Here is a 10,901-nt window from a genome sequence, read left to right as displayed (position 1 = left end):
GGTGTCTCTGAGGCACAGGAAAGTTTGAGAGTCAGTGTTTTAGATGCTAAATTAGAGGAATATTTGTATGATCAAGGTAAGAAAAGACTTCCTAAACAAAACATAACTATAAAAGAAAAAATGGGTAAATAAAATGTAGCCCTTCTGTTCATCAAATGAGACCGTAAAGAAAGTCAAAAGGCAAACTATGCAGTGGAAGAAGAAATTGGCAGCACAAAACTGACAAAAACTTATATCCAGTACATATCAAGAACTATCTATCAATAAGAAAAAGGCAGACAACCCAAAAGAAAAATGGGCAAGAGACCTGAATAGACACTCCTTAGAAAATGATATGCAAGTGGCCAGGTACCCGGTGAATTTAGAAATTGGAGAAATAAAGGTCAAAATTACACTGTAGTATAATTACAGACCCATCAGAATAGCTGAAATTAAAAAGACTGGCAACATCCAATTGTTGGTTGGTGAGATTGTAGAACGGGGTTTGGCAAACTTTTCTCATAAAGTGCCAGATACTAAAATTTTTAGGTTGGGCAGTCAAGAGAGAAAACAAAGGATATGCACACATACATGCATGTATATGTGATGTTTACATACATACTTGTATTTTACAATTTTAGTTATATATATGTGTGTGTATATATATAAAGTTAAAATTATAAAATACATATATATTCATATATATATATATGTCTCATTCTTGGCACTAGATACTCAATGCACAAAATAACAAGTGAATCAATTACCTTTAAGCAAATAAGTACCTTTCTCTTTAATTAAATATATTAATTATATAAATAAAATAAACTGTACTTCTTCTAGAGCTGCTGTCAGTCTCAGTTTCCACATTTGCAAGAGAATGGATCATCAGCTTTCACTCCAAATACTTCAATGATGTATCTCTTAAAGACATTTTAAAAATGGCAAGATGATACTTGAAGGCACTTTTGTTTTTGGGGGGGGGGCGGTACACCAGGTTCAATCATCTGTTTTTATACACATATCCCCGTATTCCCTCCCTTCCTTGACTCCCCCCACCTCGAGTCCCCCCCACCCTCCCTGCACCAGTCCTCTAAGGCATCTTCCATCCTCAAGTTGGACTCCCTTTGAAGGCACTTTTGACAAGTGCCTTGCCAAATGTTGTCACTTCTCTATTTGAGTTGTTCTTAGAAGATTGAACCCAGGTATCCATAAACATAACAAAATTCAACAAAGGAGCCTCATTCAGTCCTGCCTTATTTATTCAGTGATGTGAGGGAAGGCAACTTTTCTGATCCACTGAGTTTCTATCTTTATATTTAGTGATTCATCCATTCAACAAACATTTACTTAGAACTTACGGTGCCAAAACTTTTATTTTCACCATTTTAATGCAAATATTTCTGAAACATTTTATATCTTTCTCTGCCTTTTACACAGAGAAGGCTGAGCATAATTTAGTCTTTTCTTAATGATTCCATCTCATGGAACAAAACTATACTCTAAACTGTCGGCTTTCAAATACTATACATTGTAACTGTGAAGCCTCATTATACAATTCTAACATATGAAACAGATAAAAAGAAGAGTTGAAGTGAGAAACAGAGGTGTGGCAGAATTCCACCCCCTTGGTATTTCAGGGACAACATAGGAAACTAAGACTCCAGGAATCATCATTAGAAACCCCTGGTGCCACAAAGTAACATTCTCAAAGGTTGTTGAAAGACAGAATGCTACTCCTATGCTCAATGATCCGAAATTACCATCCAAAATTTCTGTCTTTTTTTAAGTTTGAATGTGTTTTATAGTGTCCTTCTCAAGTCAGCAATCCTTCTTGCTGCCTGTCAGCATGGCTGCCTATATCTATTCTCCTCCGCCCATCCACCCCCAACGTTCATGGTTTCTGCACTTGAGAAATCAAAGTCACCAGTGCTCATAGGTGTGTGAGTAGGTCAAGAGTCCAGAGACTGTAGGATTTGAGAGGCCCTTTCTTGAATGAAAGACATGAGCTTTACATCCTGGACCTTGAGTGATCTATTTTGACAGTCACACATCTGTTTTTCTAATTTCCAGATTGCCAAATGTATGTTAGAAGATAAGTAACCTTTAATGAAATTAGAACATTCTCTAACACTGTATACAAAAATAAACTCAAAATGCACTAAAGATCAAAATGTAAGACTAGAAACCATAAAACCTCTAGAAGAAAACATAGGCAAAACACTCTTTGACATAAATTATAGCAATATTTTTTGCATCTGTCTTCTAAAGCAAAGGAAACAAAAGCAAAAATAAACAAATGGGACTTAATTAAACTTAAAAGGTTTTTCATAGCAAAAGAGACCATTGACAAAACAAAATGACAACCCACTGACTAGGAGAAAATATTCACAAATGATATGACCTATAAGGGGTTAATATCCAAAACATATAAACAGCTCATACAACACCACATCAAAAAAATAGACAACCCAATTTAAAAATGGGCAGAAGACCTAAATACATATTTTCCCAAAGATGACATACAGATGGTCAACAGGCACGTGAAATCATTAGAAAAATGTAAATAAAAACCACAATGAGCTATCACCTCACACCTGCCAGAATGGCTATCAGCAAAAAGACCACAAATAACAAGTTTTTGTTAAGGATGTGGAGAAAAAGGAACCCTTATACACTGTTGGTGGGAATGTAAATTGGTGTAGCCACTATGGAAAACAGAATGGAGGTTTCTTAAAAAATTAAAAATATAACTACCATATGACCCAGCAATTCCACTCCTGGATATTTATCTGAAAAAAAAAAAAAGATGAAATGATAATTCAGAAAGATACACATACTCCAATGTTCATACCAGCATTATTTATAATTGTCAAGATATGGAAGCAACCTAAGTGTCCATCAATAGACACGTATAGATACATATATATATTGGGTTGGCCCAAAAGTTCGTTCGGATTAAACCCAAACGAATTTTTTGACCAACCCAATACATACCACATCCTCTTTAAAAAGGATGAAATTTTGCCATTTGCAACAATATAGATAGACTTGGAGGGTATTATGCTAAACAAAGTAAGTCAGACACAAAAAAACAAATACTATATAATGTCACATATGTGGAATCTAAGAAGTAAAACAAACTAGTGAATACAACAAAAAAGAAACAGACTCACAGATACAGAAAACAAACTAGTGGTTACCAGTGGCGAGAGGAAAGAAGAGAGGGGCAATACAGGGATCGGGGATTATGAGCTACAAACTACTAGGTATAAAATAAATAAGCTACAAGGATATACAGTACAAAACAGGGAATACAATCAATATTTTATAAGAACTCTAAGTGGAATAGAACCTTTAAAAATTGTGAATCACTATGTTGAACATCTTAAACTTATATAATACTGTACGTCAACCATGCCTGAATTAAAAAAAAGAAGATGTGACCTTTAGTTAAGTAAGGAAATTCTCTATCAAGATGAGACTGATTTAGCATTGCAGATAGTGATTCCATTTCCTCAACTGAGGAATGTTCGTAGAATCTCTATGTCTAAGAACCCTATCTACTAGTAACTTTCAAATAGAAATATTTGGATTGACTCCTGTACATGTAAATTTACGTATATAAAATACTTATCTATAAGAACTGGTGAAGAAATTATTCTCCACACTGCAGACGTACACAAACACAAAATCTGTACCCTTCATTTAACCCAACCATCTTGGAGTTCACCAAATGAAAGAAATTGTTACTAGAAATCAACTGTTAAATTCATTCTAAGGTGATATGCTCACCCCTGGCATTTTGGAGCCCTGCTAATGGCAGCTGTCTTAGCCAATTGACATAATTTCTTGGTTTTAGGAGAGCATTGGGTAAAAGAATGCACTAAATGGATTTATAAGAGGAAAATCTAAAACATACACGTAAACATAGAGCAAGCAGACCATAAAGGTACACAGACTCAGTTATATCCAATGGCCAGTTACAGAAACAAATTCAGTTCAATAACTTAACCCTGACTATATGTTTCGCGACAAGCCTTAAGCATCCAATAAATTCATCTACAACATTATTTCATACCACAAAAATATCTTGTCTATAAAGAAACTGTGGCGCTTGGGGAAACAGTTTTAGTAGAACTGAATGTAGTATCTGATTTCGCATACGTATAAAATCTAAAATATGAATAATGTCTTAACATCTCTACTCACAAGATTTATAATGTTTGAATCTCTCCTTCTGATTCTTGGCAAGTGCTTATTTGTTTATTGTTGAATACAGGGACAGAGAACTTTCTGGATTGGCTCTATATTTGTTCAAGCCTTATTAGAATATATTCATGTATTATTAAATATTGGCATTTGGTACAACTTAAATTTTGAATTCGATGTAGGTTTCAGTAAAACTATAAAATTCTTTCTAATACTTGAGAATATTCATACTTCAGGTAAGTAATGCTAAACTTACAAAAGTCAATTCAAAACATAAGCAGAGGGCTTCCCTGGTGGCCCAGTGGTTAAGAATCTGCCTGCCAATGCAGGGGTACACGGGTTTGAGCCCTGGTCCAAGAAGATCCCACATGCCGTGGAGCAGATAAGCCTGTGTGCCACAGCTACTGAGCCTGTGCTCTAGAGCCCACAAGCCACAACTATTGAGCCCATGTGCCACAACTACGGAAGCCCACATGCCTAGAGCCTGCGCTCTGCAGCAAAAGAAGGCACCACAATGGGAAGCCCTCGCACCCAATGAAGAGCAGCCACAACTAGAGAAAGCCCACCCACAGCAACAAAGACCCAACTCAGGTAATAAATAAATAAATATATAAATTTATCAAAACACACACACACACACAAAAATAAGCAGAATAAACAATCTTTTATTTCTTCACAATAATAAAGCCTTACTTCCTGTATCTTATTTTAAATAGTACGAACCCAGGACTTCCTAGGTGGCACAGTGGTTATGAATCTGCTGGCCAATTCAGGGGATACAGGTTCAATCCCCGCTCCAGGAAGATCTCACGTGCCACAGAGCAACTAAGCCCATGTGCCACAACTATTGAGACTGTGCTCTAGAGCCTGTGAGCCACAACTATTGAGCCTGTGTGCCACAACTACTGAAGCCCATGCACCTAGAACCCGTGCCCCCCAACAAGAGAAGCCACTGCAATGAGGGGTTGGCGCACCACAATGAAGAGTAGCTCCTGCTTGCCACAACTAGAGAAAGCCCGCGTGCAGCAACAAAGACCCAACACAACCAATAAATAAATGAATAAATAAATTTATGACAAACAACAACAACAAAATAGTATGAATCCCCAAAAGAGATAATTTAAATAAAAATAGGAACATTTTGAAATGATGCAAAATCTATTGATAGTTATCTGAATGTGAGAAACGTGTCTAAAAATTTAAATGGATCATCCAGATTAATAAAAATACTTTAAGGCTACAAATCATATCCCTTTTGAGCAATTAATAGTTGCCTTGCAGGTAACACAATTAATTATTCATTTGAAAATAATTCAAGGTTCTTGAAATAGATTTAAAGGAAAATCCAGGATAGATCCAATGCAAAGAATGGGGTGTTAAGAAAACTCACCACACACTCAGAACAGACTTTGCAAATCCCCAGTTATTTTAGCTTAGTAAAAAGGTAGAGAAAAAAAAGTTAACTTTTTTTTCTTTTTGCTTTTAATTTAAAAAGAAATGAATCTTTTTTTCTTACCACAATGAATATCAAATTTACACAAAACCTTAGCCCATCAAATAGAAGCCAAGGCATAAAAGATTATTCAACATTACAGTAAAAAATTGATAAAACATCAAAGCCATTTCAGCAGCTGCTGCTACATTCTGGGTGAAAATATCCATGGGAGAAAGCCAAACTTTAAATAGGGACCAAGGCACCCCTCCAATTTGCACTGGGGATATTTTATCGGCTCTGCTTATTGAAAGAGACTATGGTCCTTGAAATCAGATAGAAAAGCTTTCAGGGCCCCCTGGTGGTGATTTGTAGACCTCGGGCATCAGATAAAAATGACCATGAATCAAATAAACCAAAGCAGCCAGGACCCAAGACCAGGTTCTACAAACTAATATCTCCTCTACATGACGCTTAGCATTTTTGTGTGTATAGTTTGTCTATCTCAGCCAGAGTTGATTCAGTCTCCCTACATGTAGCCTACTACAATAAAAATGTTTTTTTTCTTTTTCTTTTTGATCAGCAAATTATTTATTTATTTATTTATTTATTTATTTATTTATTTTAAGCTCTTTATTGGAATATATAATTGCTTTACACTCTTGTACCAGCTTTTGAGGTACACCAAAGTGAATCAGTTGTATTTATACATATGTCCCCATATCCCTTCCCTCCCGCGACTTCCTCCCACTCTCCCCTGTCCTGGCCCTCTAAGGCATCACCCATCATTGAGTTGATCTCCCTTTGTTATATAGCAACTTCCCATTAACTATCTATTTTACAGTTCGTAGTGTATATATGTCTATGCTACTCTCTCACTTTGTTCCAGCTTCCGCTTCGCCCCCCACCCCCCAAAATGGTTTTTGATACCTCTCAATTTGCTACAACTTAAAAAAAAAAAGTTTAATACCTTGACACAAATAACCCTCTCTGTCTCCCTCTTTAGATAATTTTAACCAAAAGCATATTGTACAACACTGTGCTTATGTGTTGTACAATACAAACTCATAAATCTGCATGAAATCTACTTATTTACTTATTGTCAGCACTGGCAAATGAATTACTGTTGGCTTAAATCTTTTAAGTGTCAATATGTTGTTAAGAGTGGTGGATTTAACAGGATAGAAAGGAGTATATAACCGACTTTCACAAGGAACTACAACCCAAAAAAAGGAGATAACCAATGGCCTGTTAAGTCTGGAATGCTCTACCTAGCCAGGTGAGGTTGATTCAATAAACTAGTCCTCTAAATCTACCAGAGAGGTAGATGGCCCAATTAGTAGAAACTGAATTCTCCAAAGAACCTGCACAAGGTGTTCAACCCTTGGCTAAATATTATAATCAACCGAGAAGTGTTTTATAATGAGGAAGCCAGCCTACTTCCAGAGATTCTGATTTAGTTGGTTTGGAGTGAAACCTGGACTTTAGTACTTTATAAAACTCCCAGGTCATTCTTTTTTTTATATATAAATTTATTTATTTGTTTATTTTATTGGCTGTGTTGGGTCTTTTTTGCTGTGCGCGGGCTTTCTTTTAGTTGCGGTGAGTGGGGGCTACTCTTCGTTGTGGTGCGCGGGTTCCTCATTGCTGCAGCTTCTCTTGTTGCAGAGCATAGGCTCTAGGCTCGTGGGCTTCAGTAGTTGCAGAACATGGGCTCAATAGTTGTGACTCAAGGGCTCTAAAGCACAGGCTCAATAGTTGTGGCGCACGGGCTTAGCTGCTCCGTGGCATGTGGGATCTTCCTGGAGCAGGGATTGAACCCATGTCCCCTGCATCAGCAGGCGGATTCTTAACCACTGCGCCACCTAGGAAGCCCCCAGGTCATTCTTAAGGACAGTCAGGGCTGAGAACCACTGTACTATTCCCAGGGGCTCCAAGCTAGGCATTCAATTGGGCTGTACCTACGTCTGCTTGTGGCTGAGTCCAGACTACAGAGGGTCACTTCTCTCATTCAAGTTGCAAACAAAATAAAGCATAATCTCACCACAATTTACATTGAAGTTACATTGAAGTTTCATTGTTGGAAAATTCTATGTATGTTAAAATCATGCAGAAATACTTTGTATTTCTATGTAAGATGGAGTTCAGTTCCAAGCTCAGATAATTAAACACATAAGTATGTACGAAAGTCATGTGTGAAGTGAGGCAATACCTTGTACAGAAGACTATCCTGTGAGCTGTAGGAAAACACTCTGTTCCTCTCCCACTAAATGTGTCCAATTATTTTGGGGTACAAAGAAAAATTCTACCACACCAGGGGAGGGGAGGGGAAGCTGGGATGAAGTGAGAGAGGAGCATTGACATATATACACTACCAAATGTAAAATAGATGGCTAGTGGGAAGCTGCTGCATAACACAGGGAGATCAACTCGATGATTGGTGATGACCTAGAGGGGTGGGATAGGGAGGGTGGGAAAGAGTCATGTGAGGGAGGAAATATGGGGATATATGGAAAAATACAGCTGATTCACTTTGTTGTACAGCAGAAACTGTCACAACAGTGTAAAGCAATTATACTCCAATAAAGATCTGAAAAAAAAATATTCCCACAGATTTCCAGAGATCCTCCCAGGTGGCAGCACTGCCCCCACGAGAGGCAGGTAATAGCATTCTTGGGTTTAGTACTTAAACATGCCATGTACACTCATAGAACCCTGTTTTTCTTTGTAATGATACAAACACATGTAAATATTCACTTAATGCCTGACACCTTCAGACTCAGGGCACCAGGAGAACAGCAGCTGTGTCTGCATTTTGCTCACCATGGTGTTCCTAGTGCTTTGCATGGGCCGGCACCCAGTGGGCATTCGATCAGTTTTGCAGAAGGAATGAGTGAACATGATTCCTCTGGTGCTGAGTGCTGGAAGAGCAGACAGCTCCATGCATGACTGTGCACTAGTGCCAGAAAAGGCACTAACAGGAGTCCAGAACAGCCAACAGGACTATTACCTTGATTATTAAAGTTCATGTATATCTTTCCTGTTGTCTTAGATCAGGTTGCTATAACAAAATTCCATAGACTTGATGGCTTATAAACAATGGAAATTTATTTTTCGCAGCTTTAGTGGCTGAAAGTCTAAGGTCAGGGTACCAGCATGGTGAGGGCCCTCTTCTTGTTGTAGATAGACGATGTCTCATTGTATCCTCACACAGCAGAGAGCAAAAAGGAAAGAAAGCTCTCCAGTGACTCTTATAAGAGCACTAATCCCATTCACAAGGGCTCCACCCTCATGACCTCTTCTAATCCCAACTGCCCCCCAAAGGCCTCGCCTCCTAAAGCCATCCTATTGAGGCAGTAGAGTTTCAGCATAAGAATTGGAGTGGTGACACAAACATCCACTTCATAAGATCTGTTAAATTTAATACATTTTTCCTTAAGAATTGCCAAGTTAAACTTGTACTCTCATTTACAGCAATGCCAAAGTAAGAGCCAAACCACACAGTTTGTCATAAGCCCTCAAACATGGTTGAAAGGACCAGAATACAAGTTTATCATAAAAGCTGATCTGGAAGAGGCAGCAAGAAAGAGCTTCCATTTCAATTTACTGCCTTCAGATTACTCACAATTATAATATGAGTGGCCAGGGTAATTTGGTACCTGGAAACTATTCATATATTCAAATTATCACTGTTGCTTTATTTCACATATGATTATTAGGACCGGAAAGAGTGACTAAATTACTTCAAGTATGAAACCCAGTGAGGGACTTCCCTGGTGGTGCAGTGGTTAAAAATCCGACTGCCGTTGCAGGGTACACGGGTTTGACCTCTGGTTGGGGAACATCCCACACACCACAGAGCAACTAAGCCCATGTGCCACAACTACTGAAACCCGTGCACTCCAGGGCCCATGCTCCACAACAAGAGAAGCCCACGCACCACAAGGAAGAGTAGCCCCTACTCACCACAACTAGAGAAAGCCCACATGCAGCAACGAAGACCCAAGACAGTTAAAAATAAAAACATAAATACAAAAATATTTATGCATTTATTAAAAAAAAAAAGAACCATTGAGAATTAGCCAAAACTATTCCTGATGGGCTAAGAGAGAGGGCTTGCTCTGGTACAAGTCACAGATGAGAAAAAAGATAAATATTTTTGATATCAGATCTTAAGAGCTTCCTCATTATAAGTGATATGCATTCGAATCTCTCATCTCAACATATTTCTTATGATTTAGAAGGAAATATCATCAAGCCATATAAATCTGTCCCAATTTATTGAAAATTTTGTCATTAGGTAACAGGTCTGAAGAGTAAATAGAAAAGATTGAAGCAGTAGGATAAAGACTTCCAGAAGGGATGGCCCTGGGAAAACATATAATTCCATGGTTATGAAATGTTCATGATATTACAACATTTTTTCAATTTAAAAATAGTGAATTATTTACGTGAAAAACAAGACAAGTAAAATGTCTGAGAAAGGTAAAACTATGTCTCTGTCAAGTAATATTTGTAAGCGTATAGTAAGGTATGAATTAATTAATAATTAAGAACAACAACATCAGAAAGTATTAAGAGGAGACCTGTTTAATATAGGTAAAAGCTCCTATCATGATAGAAAGTTAGAAAAGTGTAAAAATTTTAGATCAAGATGTAGCAATATATAAATTACTTAGAAACACAATGATAGCAACCAGAAGCGAGAGCTTTAAAAGCTAAAAGCAGTTGCCATTGGGATTAAGACCGGAGAGGGATACTTATCTTTCATTGTAAATGTCAAGATATGTTTTATTTTTATTATTTATTACTGTTATCTTAATAACTTTTTAGTACTTAAGGTTCAGAAAATGTCCGTAATCAAAGAGTATGAGTCACATGCACTTTTAAAAGGATATATTTACCCCACTGTGAGCCGTGTTAAAAATAGTAAGATTTAGTACACAGTTTCGGTCACAAAAATCCAAATTCTGAAGACCTCAGATACAAGTGCAGAACTTGAGCAATTATGGCTGTATTTTCTCAGACATTGGTTTAGGAGCAGACTGTGAACTAAAAGCTTTAAACTCACAACCACAATGACTGAAGGGTAAACTGCACATTTCTGGGTGACTTCCTGGCCATAAGTTACTTTATGAACTGAAAGCAGTTAAGTCTACAGATTTAGCCCATATTTCTCTTTGTGTGTGTGCATGTATGAATCAGTCTCTCATTGTGACTTCTTAAAACATATTTTTCAGTTGAATAGATATAAAGAACTGCAGTGCACTCTATTGAA

The sequence above is a fragment of the Hippopotamus amphibius genome, chromosome 8, assembly GCF_030028045.1.
Source record: "Hippopotamus amphibius kiboko isolate mHipAmp2 chromosome 8, mHipAmp2.hap2, whole genome shotgun sequence".
NCBI lineage: Eukaryota > Metazoa > Chordata > Mammalia > Artiodactyla > Hippopotamidae > Hippopotamus > Hippopotamus amphibius.
Note: the sequence above shows the minus strand (reverse complement) of the source record.